The sequence below is a fragment of the Ambystoma mexicanum genome, chromosome 4p (genome assembly GCF_040938575.1).
Source record: "Ambystoma mexicanum isolate Mex_15411 chromosome 4p, UKY_AmexF1_1, whole genome shotgun sequence".
NCBI classification, from domain to species: domain Eukaryota; kingdom Metazoa; phylum Chordata; class Amphibia; order Caudata; family Ambystomatidae; genus Ambystoma; species Ambystoma mexicanum.
This window is the reverse complement of record NC_090927.1, coordinates 1,028,862,115-1,028,876,138: the sequence shown is the minus strand read 5'-3', so window position 1 is coordinate 1,028,876,138 and position 14,024 is coordinate 1,028,862,115. Positions and strand designations below refer to the sequence as shown.

The 14,024-nt window shown below is 43.8% G+C and overlaps 1 long non-coding RNA gene across 1 annotated transcript; it reads left to right on the top strand.

Annotated features, from left to right (window-relative positions):
- The first annotated feature begins 824 nt into the window (after positions 1 to 824).
- LOC138453603 (uncharacterized) lies at positions 825 to 7,475 on the top strand. Its single transcript, XR_011260480.1, has 4 exons — positions 825 to 997; positions 5,637 to 5,800; positions 6,198 to 6,346; positions 7,258 to 7,475. It is a non-coding gene; the product is annotated as an uncharacterized lncRNA (long non-coding RNA).
- The last annotated feature ends 6,549 nt before the right edge of the window (positions 7,476 to 14,024 follow it).

Sequence of the window (14,024 nt, the reverse complement as noted above, 5' to 3'; positions counted from 1 at the left end):
TATACGGCATTATTGTAGCCATTGTGTGGTAAAGAAAGTAAAATAATTTATAGCGGTGGTACTGGTATCTGTTCACAGGGGCTACAATCAACGAAGGTAGCTGACCAGAGCACAGAAACGAGTCACAGAATACTCAAAGTAACACACAGAGAGTAATGGAATCGAAAATCTGCTGCTGTGTGTTGTGAAAAGGTGTGTTTATACTTATTGAGGAAAGAGGCGTCCTGCCATTTCCATGGTGACAGTTCATTAGCTGAGGCGCAGCGATTGTTGACACGAAACGTGCTTTGGCGTTGGGAAATGGGCGGTACGCGTCTGCTGATGTCAGGCTCAGGGGCGGGGGATTTGATTTAGTGCCGCAAAAGCAGGTGAGCCAGGGCGATGCGGCAAGTGATAGGATTATCAGAAAATGGCGGCTGATTTCGAGTGCGTTAATGGACGAAAAGTCGGGTAAGGTCCATAGGAAAGTTTTCTACGATCTACCGAGTTATGCTTAAAAACACATGGCCGAACCGTAGGGACAATAAAAAAAAAGTCCCGGAACTCTCCTTTAATATCATATTTCCGTTTACTTACACTATATTGGATGAAATAGTTGCACGTTGTTAGGCAATGTGGCACAACACAAGGCAAGACGCCAACGGACCGCAAAAGCGCAAGCTATTTTGGTGAATGGTGAAATGATATGATTATACCAAGTGTCAGAAAAATAAAATGCATTTTATTAAGTCATTTTTTATTGTAATATGGTATGTCTATGTTTTCTATATGTTTATGAAAAATTGTACTATGTTGCTTACTTTTGAAACCCATCCAAAGCGTTTCTGGTGCTTTCTTTTTCTGCTTTTTTGGATGGGAGTTAGTTTGTTTTGGGCTTTTTTCGGAAGGACATGCGGCTTGTTTTTCCATTCCGACTTCCGGCCTGGCAACAATTGTAGCAATGGCGAATGATGAGGAATCGAGCGTGGGCCAGCGGCTGAACATCACAAGCCTTAAGGTAAGGATCGGGGTGTTGAGCACCTTTCTAGGCTCGTTTATTTCATAGTGCACGTCTCTCAGCACACGAGGCTAGCTTGATTTATGAGCTGGCCTGGCACATGCATGAGCTGCGCAGCTTGTGTGCCAGCTCCTGAACCAAGCTACCCTTTGTGTGCTCTTGCTCCCGGCAGGCGCCGTGGAATGGCTGGGCTTTCCTTCTCATGGGGCGGGTAGGTAACGAAGCGTGGAGCTGAAGAGTTGCTTGTGGATTTCTGTTTTGCTTTTTACATGCTATACCCATCTCCAGATGTAAAAAGCAAAACTGGAAATCACAGCAAACAAAGCGTCCTGGAATTCGCAGAAGGTAATTGTGTCAGCTGCCCGCAACACATTCAAACGCTCGTGCTGTATTGCCGAACCTAATGGTGGCAGTTCTGAACTCTATAGCAAGCAACCCTTCTGCTAGATAATCATGGGACAAAATTATGTTTATGATGTCTCAGTTATGATTGGTTACATCAGGTAATCTTTTTACATCAACGATATCCGACCAAATAAATGATAAGCACCCTTTCCTGTGTCTCCACCAAAGCACACATGTATCTTTAAGCGAGTTAGCCTCCTCCCTAGTTCACGAATTAAGTTTGGGCAAATAGGTCATTTAAACAGTTCTTCTCAATAAGGAATTTATTGATAATCCAATTATTTTGGTGGGGGCTTGTTTTGTTTGAATACAGGCTCTCTAGATGTCTGGTTCATGTACCCTTGAAACAACTACTGCAACACCAGTGCCACTATCCACCCCTGCTTGGTATATTTTCCCGTGGGCACCTCGTTAGAAACTGTAAGAGATGAGTGATTGACCTGCTGACTAGACATTTTGGCAGTTGTACGACAGGCTTATATCTTTTGCCGAGATCAACCATACATGTGCAATTTGCTGGCACTTTATTTTGTACCTCCATATCATTAATCCTTCCCTGGATTGAACTAAATACGTGTACTAAATTTCGGTTTATTCATTTTAATTGTTTGGCAACAATAGCAAGGTCCCCCCTTAGAGGTGAGATTGATTCTTACAGCTCACTCCCCGCCTAATTGTTCAGTTTGGGTGCCTGTCAACCGCAGTTGCCAGGTTTGTAGGCTGGACACTTCAGCACTGCACTATATAACCTGATATAAACAACTAAAGATGAAATGTCCCATTTCGGTACTGCAAGTCCTAGAGATAACATTTATATTGGTTCTTGGAGTTTAAAACATGCACACCTTTTAATGTTTTCAAAAACACTATTAGAAGAAAATATCCTGTCTTGGTTTTGTGTGTGTGTTGATTTTATGAAAGGCAAATGCCATTTGTCCTGTTCAATTTGGGTGGTTATACAAAGTCAATTTAATGAAATCTGCATATTTCACCTTGATATGCTAATTTCTGGTGGCGTCAGATCCCATTGCGTTTGTTGATGAGTCCCCCTACTTACATTTTTAGGACTTGACCCCTGGCTCGTGTAGACATTCAAAACATCCACTATATGTATAGCCAAAGCCCAGAAAGGTGCCTTAGCCTAGTTGCTCATTTTCAAATGCTTATCATGCCTACAAAGCATTATGCGGAAACCCTAAACACATGTTTACCAGCAGAGCATACAGACAGCCTAATAAAGATCTGTATTTTTTTAAGATGTGGGCAGCTGGGTTTTATTTCGGCCTCTTGACCCCTCGTTGTCTCTCGCAGAGTTCCTCGCTTAATTAATATCATCACGTTTTCTTTCATTTCGGAGTCTGGCAGATGTCTTACAAATGTACACCCACAGTATGCGTTGTGTTCACATGTGCCTTTGGAAATTCGAATCCTATGTTTCTAACAATACTTGTCCTCTGTCCTTTGTGTGTGTCTTTTATTTGCTTCCATTAACCACTTTGTTTCGCTATCTTGCCGTTTCTACACAGCAGTCTCTCACTCTCCTATTGATGTTCCCCTTTCATACTCACTCTGTGCCCGATTGGCTATTGCGCGCACCTTTTCTCCATTTTCATAATCCCTCTCTTGCAGTGTATCCTATCCTCAGACTTCCTCTAAGCTTGTCACTCTGTCCCTGCTTCTGGAGTGCCTCGAGCCTCCCTCCTGCTAGCCTTGCCGTGTATCCTGCGCTCCCTCTCGCCTGTCTCTCTGATCTGTTTCTGTATATTGCCCTGCTGCCTGTCCATCTTGCTCCCTCTGGCACGCCGCTGCAGCCTCTCTTCTCATGAGGATCACCTTGCTCCGGGTGTCACTGTCAGCAGCTGGGGTGAGTTACTGCTTCTTCAGACACACCGGCCTCTTGCTTTTTCTTCCGGTTGTGTATCTCACACTCTCTCTTTTCTCCCATATTAGCTCTCTCTGCCTCCAGCTGTCTCCCTGCTGGCTCTCTTTCTGGCAATTGTCGGTCTCTCTCTCTTTCTCCTTCTTTCTCTTTCTGCTGTCTCTACAAGGTTTCTCGTGCAGCCCCTCTCTCCCTCAGTATCTATCCCTCTATGGCCTGCTGTCTCTTCTGCTCTCTCTCTGTCACCTGCTGTCTCTTCTGCTGTATTGCGCCCGTCTCTCCTAGTAACTTCCCCTGTGAGTGACTTCTGCTGTCTCTTCTGTCTTCTTGCCCCCTCTCAGTGTCTTCTGCTCTCCCTCCATGTGACCTGCTATCTCTTCTGCTGTCTTGCTCTCTCTCCTGGAGGCTCCTTCTGTGACTCCTGCTGTCTCTTCTACTCTTTCTCTGATACCTGCTGTCTCTTCTGCGCTGTCTCCCTGTGACCTGCTGTCTTGCCCCGTCTCTCCTGGTGGCTCCTGCTATCTCTTCTACTCTCTCTGTCTTCCTGTCTCTTCTGTATTGCTCTACCTCTCCTGGTAGCTTACCCTGTGAGTGATGCCTGCTGTCTCATTTAACTTTTCGTAAGTTGTATGCATAATGTTTTTTCTGCCATCTGTCTCACCACACGACATTCCATCTTGAGTGTACCATTTTTTTTTTTAAACTATCATTACTGTGTGTGAGGTGGCTATCTGCCACAGTGATTCTGTACACGTCTTCGTGTAACTTGACTCAGATGCATCATATCATCATTATTTTGCATATTTCACCAGCTATGTGTTTTTTAAATCTTTTAATCACGTTTTATCTTCATGTAATACCAGTTGAGTGATTGGATTGCAAAGTAACAGGCAGCACTAAAGGGTTCAGGATGTTTGCATGTATGAGGTAACGAGTGCCCAGATTACGGGATGTCATGTGAGTGCACTGCTTTCCCTATTTTCCCAACCACTGAAGCCTGAAAAGTAGCTCCACGCAGGCTTGACATGTGGCCAGCTTTGCACCACACCTGTAGATGAAATGGCCTGCTGTTTAGCTGTTTAATCAGTTATCAGTTGAATGGTATCCACTACAGAGTGCAATTTGCTTTCTCACTTTGAGAACATTCAGACATATAATTACTAATTTTGCTATAGCCGGTAAGATAGCTCAGTGGGTTAAGCACTGGCTGTAGCGATGTGTGTGATATTGTATGTATATTCGTTCTATATAATGCGCTTAAGGATAAGTGCTTAACACATCATTATCATTTGGCCTTGGACATCTACTTGAATTCACAGCGATTTGGCAATATGGGCCTATACACACTGATATTAATGATACATATGGTTATCCATTCTTGTATGAAATGTATATCATATTATGGTGATAGTGTAACCATATTTTTCGTATTGTATTTAGGAACAATGCTATGTGATGCCACTTCTGTTTTGTCAAGAGGTGAAAGGTTGCGTTTCATCGCTTCCCGTGACACAACAGTGTACAGCATTGTTGGTAGAAATGTTATTATGATAATAATCGGGTGTTATATAGAGTTAAGCAGTATTATAAACATAGCATCCTTAACTCAAATATGCCACAAAAGAGAGCTGAACATAAATGCAGGGACAAATATGTAAATCATACACATTGCAATCTCTCTGAAGTTCCATGGTAGTGCGAAGTGAGTTTGGAGTGTGTGCGAGATGTGGGTAGAAAGCCATTTTGTGACTGTTTTCTCATATGCAATACTAGAGACTGATCTTGCTGGTGCACACATTGTTTTGTAATTGATCTCTTTGGGCCCCCCTCTTCTCTCCTCTCCTCCCTCTCCCCCGTCACACCTGATGAGGTCTCTAGACAAGTCCTGGTACCTGTCACCCACCCAAAACTGCCTGCGGGCCACCCCTTGCACTGGGGTACCATACAGTTGCCCCCCCCCCTCTTTTTCTTCATGCACTTATCAGGCATAACCTGTCTGCTCCCCTAACCCAGCACTTGCCTTAACCCAGCACTTGCTGGCTGCACTGCCACTGTTTGTTAGCTTTTTATTATTTATTTTCTATAATGTATCTGTTTCTACTTTGCTCCACACTTCCCGCCCCCTCAATGCACTTTTCCCCTTTCCCTCTCCCATGCACTTGCGCGTTCTCAATGTCACTGGGCCTAGTAAGATTGTTGTTTTTGTTCCCCCCTTGCTCAAATAGCATGCTTTACTAGTTGCTATTTTTCATAAAGTTTATATCAGCGAATAGTTGAAATTAAATATCTGTTTTCAAATTTAGAAAACTATTTTGTGCCTTGCATTGGGTATTTTAACATTTGGGTGTCTTTCAGACCACCGATACCATTCAGTGCTTGGGAAGAGAGGATTTGCAGTTTATTACTGACGACTTGCGTGGCAATGATTCGTGCCTTTTTTGATACTGTAGAACTGGACCACGACGGAAAAGATGCGATTATGAAAAAGGATTACTCTGGAACAATTGTATTGTCGGGTGGTAAGTTGTTGTGAGTCACTAGTTGATACTATGCCGGCCATCTGAATCTCTCGTAGCTTCTCAAGGTGTATTTCAATAATGCAAGGGGTATTTGTTAAGAATCATATAGGAATGTTTATGATGAGTTGATTTGTGTAGCGCACCACCACCACCACCATTATTACAGTCCCCCGGTGCTCACGTGCCCCAGGACATAGCCCATTGTGAAGAAGACATGAGCAGTGTCTTGAGGGGGGAGCGTGGAATTGTCATTTGGTGATTATGGACCAGGGACAACAGAAGGTTGATTGGCCCCCGATAGACAAAGATGACAATATGGTGGAAAGCTTAACCGGTATGTGCTTTGAAAAACTGCATTGTATTAAAATGTGTAATATTATTTGTGCTATTATTTCAGCATACTGGGACACAGTGGATTCCCGTCAGCAGGTAGCATTTGTGCACTGCTTGGAACTGGCCCTTCAGTAGATAAAGAGGCGGAGGCGGGAGCCACAGAAAGTTTTCCCCAATCCAAATCCCAACCCTGGTCCATCAAAAGCATCAGAGGTAAGTAAGTGCCATTAGAGTTAAACAAAAGTTGATTTGTGCCCCTATGAAATAAATGTTTCTCTATTCTAACTTCATCCTATTCTAACTTCATCATAGACAACAATAACATGACAGTAGCCAAGGAAGTTAAAACTCAAAAAACAAGTAAACTCCATGGCCTCCGCTACTACTTACACCTGCAAGCTAATTAGAGCAGCTAGGCCTTTCCTTACACCCAATAACTGCATCATACTAGCAAGAGCCCTGGTAATATCCAAATTGGACTATTGTATTGCCCTATATGTAGGGTGTAACAAATATATCACCAACAAAATTCAGATCTACAAAATAATGCTTTGAGAGAGCATTCCTAAAAAAGCCCACATATCTGACCTCAGAAGATCCAATAACTGGCTCTCCACTAAAGATAAAATCTTCCTCAAATCAGCTTCCCTGGCTCATAAATGTTTACACATGGCCACCCCACAGTACCTCACCACTAGATTCCTGGGACAATCTACCAACCACCCCTCCAGAACAGCCACTGCCAACCTACTTCGAGTGCCCAGATTCAAACGTATGAAGACAGGTGGTAATAGCTTCCTGGTCAAAGCAGCCCAAAATTGGAATTCTCTCCCACCAAGACATGTCTTGGATTAAGGAACATGACATCTGACTTCCTACCACTACTACTACTGTATATAATTGTCTGATGCCTCCTGCCACCATTTGCGTACTTGTATGATATCTGCCAGCACTGTTTATCATGTATTGTACTGTAACACACAGCAATGTAACCTAAGCTGAACAGCCCTCTTTTGCTTTTTGTGCCCTAATACCTTTGGGTCTGGTGCACTTTATAAATAAACAAACAAAAAGTACTTTGATTGCTCTTTTCAAACTTTTTATACATCTTTTTTGCATTTCAGAATTTATCCATGTTAAAGCCAGGGAAATTGGCATTCCAGTACTCTCTGCATCAGAGTACAGAAAAGCCCCCCAAAATAAAATTGGGAACTACCGGATGAAGGAGCCAAACCTCGTCTTTTCTACACAAGTGTAGTTCTGCATTCCCCTGCTCTTTGGCTTCGCCCTGGATACTTGTCTGGACTGGTTCTGTGTCCCCTCTCACCCTTGCTCCCTGGGCTGGGCCTAGATACTCGTTTGATTCCCTGGACTGGTTCTGGGACTGCTCCAACCCTTGCGCCCTGGGCTGGACCCCACCGGATTTGCTTACTGCCTGGATACTTGTGACTTTCTGGACTGGTTCTGGGTCCCTTCACCCTTGCTTCCTGAGCTGGACCCCACCGGACTTGCTTGCTCCCTGGGCTGGGCCTGTATACTCGTGTGACCCCCCCAATCCCCCTGGACTGGTTCCGTGTCCCCTCTCACCCTTGCTCCCTGGGCTGGACCCCACCAGACTGGTTCTGGGGCCCCTCTCACCCTTTATTTTTAAATTGTAAAGCACCCGTGTTTGGGATTGCTACAGTTGTGTTTATGTGCTATGTACACAGTGTCCAACTGAACCTCTGCCTCTTTTTAATAAATGTAGTGGGGGAAAAAATGTGTTGCTTCTTTTTAAATATAGTTAATATGCCATTACATGGCCATTTTACCTAAATGACTGACCTAATAAGTCATCACTATTGTTCTAAAAGCTATTCAAAATGTAACTCTCTGAAATGGGCAGCAATTAAGCCACAGTGATGCTTTTAAAGCCCAATTCAACAAGGTGCATGAAATGTGTTTTCTAAGCATTTCTTTTCAGGATTATAGTAAACCTTATTTTTGTTAACTCCTAAATTTATTTCCAGCTCATAAACCAAAACCATGCCTATATATTTTGGGGATTGCTTTGTTTTTTTGATGTATAAAGTATTATTTGGTGACTACATTAATTGCTTTTGGATTTCAAAAGGTTTATTTGGGATTGCGTTGCATTGCTTTTGGATCTCTACGAGGAGGGATTCGGGTGCATTAAGCCAAACGGAAGCCAGATGTAATCCGTTGCTTTTGGATTTTTATAGGACTATTTGGGGATTGCATTGTTTTGGGATTTTTGTTGGATTGTTTGAGGATTGGATTTTTAGTGGATTGGATTGCTTGTGGATTGTTTGGGGATTGGATTGCTTTTGGATTTGTAGTGGATTGTTTGGGGATTGGATTGCTTTTGGATTTGTAGTGGATTGTTTGGGGATTGGATTGCTTTTGGATTTTTAGTGGATTGTTTGGGGATTGGATTGTTTTTGGATTTTTAGTGGATTGTTTGGGGATTGGATTGTTTTTGGATTTTTAATGGATTGTTTGGGGATTGGATTGTTTTTGGATTTATTAATGGATTGTTTGGGGATTGGATTGTTTTTGGATTTTTAATGGATTGTTTGGGGATTGGATTGTTTTTGGATTTTTAGTGGATTGTTTGGGGTTTGGATTGCTTTTGGATTTTTAGTGGATTGTTTGGGGATTGGATTGCTTGGATTGTTTTGGGATTGCATTCCACTGAGGATTGCTAATTAACATATTTCAGGGTGCATGAAGCCAAAAGGAAGCCAAAAGCAATCCACTGAGTACCGAGTTTCTGGAGTTAAAGAGGATTTAAATGTTTGGGAAAATCCAGTAGCAATCCACTTTCAATCCAGATTTTTTTGGTAGGGAAGATACCTTACGACAAATTTCAACAGCACCCTGATACGGGCACAGCACATCAGTTACCTGACACGGGTGACACAAATATCTTCTCGTTTTCCAGTTAGAAGACAGGCATGGCACCCAAAAAAGGAAGCCGCAGGACCCAAAAGGCAGGCCTCCAAAACTACAACCCCAGCTCATCCTGTTTCTTTAGCCCGAAAAAACACACAGCAGCATAGTAATTATTAAAGACGAAGCTGAACATAAAACAGTAACCTGATACGGGGCACATCCAGCAGAAGTATCTCACAGAGGACCTCAATAGGTCAACGGATAGAGCATGAGTCTACCAACAACAACATGCTGTTTTTTCAAGACACTGCTCAGACATTTAAAAAACGAAAACAACAGTTGGGGCACAAGTGACACTTATGCACAATACAGGTGTGCAAACTTATTGATCCAATCAAACTAGATGCTAATCAATTTGCCTAAACGAAGTATCCACGGCAGCCTCGCACACAATTTAGCATTGTTTAGGTGCACTCAAAACGAAACAACAAAGCAGGGAACAACAATATTGGCTGCATCTTGCAAAGCACACTAAGCTGTCTGGTTTTTCGGCCAGATCCACGCCCTCAGTAGGGGCCAAAGGCCAAACTAATTTTGCCAAAATCGCTAGAACACGTGCTGAGGGGCAACACGGTAAATGGGTGTTTAAAAGACAATTTGACACAGATTTACAAACCTACTCGAGGCAGAACCCTGAATTCGGGGCACAATGCGTGTACCCTGAATTTAGGCCACTAATTTTCATTGCCACAGAACAGCACAAGAAAATCCACAGCACCACCTTGATGAGGGGGCAGATACATAGCAGTACAGTGCCACACTAAGAAGTCGCGCAAAAGAAGAAGAGCAGAAGGGAACATTTTGTTCAGTACTCCTAGCAAAATGGAACAACTGCATAGCATTACATTTATATTAACAATTTGGCTAGGTGCATGAGCCAAGGGCCACAGAGAGTTTTTGATCATTACTGACACAAGGAAGGGCACACACGCAAGATGAATGTGATCACTTTGGAAGCAAGACGACATAGAGCAACACAGAGGTTACTATAAACACATGGGAAAGCAAATCATTTTATTCCTAAAAAAAAAAAAGGGAAAGCATGCGAAGAGGATCAAGGAAATGGAATAGATACAAAATCAGATGCCTGACAGTCAGACCAACACAAAGCAGAAACAGACAAGCTAACAGTTGCAATTTCAAGCACGGTTTTCCAGCTAGCTCAGCAAGTAGAGCATGGGTCCTTTTCAACAAACATGCATGTTTCAAACCTTTTTCAACCATGGAAAATCGATGACAGTCTGAAGCACGAGGCAACAATGTAAAAATATAATTGCTTCCACAATGAAATCAAGGCAGCAGATGCACACATTGATATCAGCCAGAAACAGAAGGTCATTAAAAGGAGAACCCGTAGAAAGAGATCTCCAACTACAAGCAGCTATCCAAATGGAGCTTGCCAAATATTTCTGTGTACGCAGAATAAACAACAGAACCCTGAAGGGGGTTTCAAAACAGTACCTCACAACTAAGGAGAACCCGTTCTCGGGGGACTCAGTTGCAAAAACACTACTGAGGTAGTGCAACAGAATCAGACCACAGGCAGGGAATGGGGCGACGACAGCACGGCAAAAGAGCACCAAATTTTTCAGGACGTTGGGTGCTAGCGCTACGGAGGCATGTGATGTAGAGGAGGCAGCACCAAAGAAACACCAATGACAAGTTGAGGAAGAGAGCACTCACAACTCGCAGGGGGCACCAGAAGAGACACGATTTCGCAAACCTACCGACGGTCACACATCCAGCCTGGGTCCCAAAGAAGCACACACTCAGGCAGACAAAAATCAAGCCAGCCACAAAAAACTGTTTAAAGAACTGAAACAAACAGCTAAGACAGTTCAGACAACCTAACAGTCAGGTAGCACAGCAAGCAGAGTGTTTTGCATTTTACATCCGCTCAGAGGCTGTGGTTCCATTGTCCAGTCCGGGCAGTACCAAACACAGCCCACAACCTTTAAAAATCAAAAGAGCAATCCGGCTCATATTGTAAATCCGCGCAGAAATGTTAAAATAAATCTTCATTGTTTTTCCTTGTATCCTATGGTGAACTCCTTTTTTCAGAGCTATTAGTTCCATAGCTCTTTTGCAAGGTCCTGTTGACTCCCTATCACGCCTTTGGCTAGGGAAGCCTTTGACTCTACCCCTCTACAATTTTGCAGCCGTACAAGGGGAAATAAGAGGCTAGCACAAGATGTTGGGCCACACATAACTACAAGCCAGCAATGTGTGGGCAAACATCGGGGAATGGGTTTTGCAGTATTAACGCACCCCGTTAGGGATAAGACCAGGTAATGACAGAAACTCTTACAGGGGCCAGTACCAGGCACGGTCAAGAGAATAGCCCCAACCATTGGGAACAGACAATTCAGCTAGGGGGAAAAACAAGCAACAACTTTTGGGGGGAACCTGGACAGCCAGTAACCCATTCAGGTCGTGGCGGCACGGGCCAGAGGGGGTAACCTCAGGACCTGCTGCCCAAAAGTACAGCATATTATGGCTACTGTAATTATGATTATGTTCTGTTATGACCATAACTGTGCAATAAAATCTCTCAGCCTTTTATTGCCAACACTTACCCAATGTCTTTGCGTACTACATGCGGAGGAAAAAGCATGGGGCATTTTGTCACCCAGTTTGCGTTATCACTCTGCCTGCATATGGGTCCACTAGTTATGGCCAACTCCGCAAGGCACCAGGCAAGGCCTGGTTATGTGTGCCGCATGGCATCCAGGCAGGGGAGAGGGCGAGCAGCGGCCCAACAATTGGGCCGGTACTCCCCCACCAAAACTACAAAGGCGACGCACAGTCGCCGGCCTGGGAAACACAGGGGGAAGGGCAAGGTGTTAATCAACACCTTGCCTTTCCTCCCAAGGGGATGCAAAGCAACAGGGCCCGCAAGGACAGGAAGTAGGAGGGCAGCAGTTGTTAGGCACCATAATGTTCTATTTGTGGTCGCCATCAGCCATCCAAGGGGCTGGTACCACAGCCCCCCCACACAAAAGGACCCAGGGGACAGCCCCCGGGTCCCATTTAAGGAGCTGCTTTGACAGCAGAAAACAGAATCAGCTTGAGGTCCCTGTGCGGGGACCCAAGCGAACCAGTTTGTGGTCCCTGCACGGGGACCCGAACCAAAGAGTACTCTGTGCACTCAGTCTCTTCTTTTTCCCAGAACCCTCCCACCCTAGAAAAAGGACGAGAAGAAAGAGAAAGAAGCCAGGTCACTGTACTTTGACCACACTGTTGTAGGACAAGAATGGTGGCACGGCCAGAGGGGGTAACCTCGGGACCGATGCCCAAAAGTTCAGCATATTATGGTTACTGTAATTATGATTATGTTTTGTTATGACCATAACTGCAATAAAATCTCACGCCTTTTATTGCCAACACTTACCCAATGTCTTTGCGTACTACCTGGGGGGGGGATGGGGCGTTTTGTCACCCAGTTTGCGTTATCACTCTGCCTGCATATGGGTCCACTGGTTACTTTAACCAGTCTGGTAGGACTATAGGACTGTATAGTTTGTTTCAAACTGCACCTAAATGGGCTAGGTTTTGTGTTTTGAGACTTTCTAGCACAGGTGTTCAAGGTTTCACAGAGTTAAAATCCCATGTTTAGATAACGCCAAGGATGACGCACCTGGTCAATGCTGTAATCGGGGGAACTATATGACTATTCAAGTATAAGGCGTTATAGTGACTGACAGAAGGTACAGATGGAGCGAGGAAAAGACCAATAGTGTGATAGGCTAAACGATACATGTGCCCATTGAGCTACAGAGATGATGCAGTGCTGGCATATTTTTTAATGCTCCTGGGTCCCTCTGACTACTGGAATCAAGTAAAATGTTGCATCTAAAGAATTAAGACATGGCTGTAATCATTGGGCTAAACTTGGAGCCGCGGCACAGCCAGAATTGAAAACAGACTTATGCACATATAAACTGGGAAGACAAACAGTTACCATATTAGTATCGAAACAGCGTGGTTTTAGTCTGCCACAATGTGAAATGCAGCGACGGCAGAGGGACAGGGCTACAGAAGTATGGCGGAGGAGTGGACTTGTCGAGGACGAGTCGCGTTGCATGGTGGACTTTAAATGAGTGTACCAACGCTCGCCCTCTTGGAATGCTGCATCTCAAAATTCAATTGGGATAAGCCAATTGTTTTGTGGTAAGCTTTAGAGGCATTGTGCTCAGTACCTTAAGTAAAGGAAGGCCATGCATATTATGTTAGTATGTGTATACATAAACCTACGTTCCAGATCGAGGGACACGTGAGCATAAATAAATATATATTGATCAAAAATGAAGCATGAAAGGAATCACAAGTGATCCTTATTATGGCAATTCACGGAATATAAAATGAAGCAAGTAAGGTAGTCTGGCTATTCCTCCTGCCCCCTTTTTATGGGAGTTAAGAACATCCTTATAGACAGTTATCCAAGATGGCTGCTTGCAAGGAAGACTTCACACCTCAAAGAGTTCTGAGATGGGCAGGAATGGGTGGGTTTAGCCGTAGTGATTAGCATGGCTAGGAGCAGGGAATGGGAGGGATTCAATAACTGAACTGTGTCTCCCTCAAACGTCATTTCCATTGAAAAGCATGACAGACCCTCATTCAAAGCCCATATTTGAAGCTCTTATGTTAAAGCTCTTATTTTAATGACAATAGTTATGGCTTAAAGGTAGCAACAAAAAAATGGAAACTGTAAAACATATAGCGACTTATTTTGGGGTCTCTCAGAGAGTACATGGAAGTGTTAAAGACAGGTGTAACAATGTCTTGATGCCACTATTGACGCTCCAGGCGATTTTCATTGTTTTTGAAGGCTGGAGCAGCACAGTTTCAGCTTCCAGTTTGCCCTCTGCCTTCAACAACTTGGTTTCACCCCAGCATGAGATTTTCATGTTGCTGTAAAACAGATTCCATAGGAATT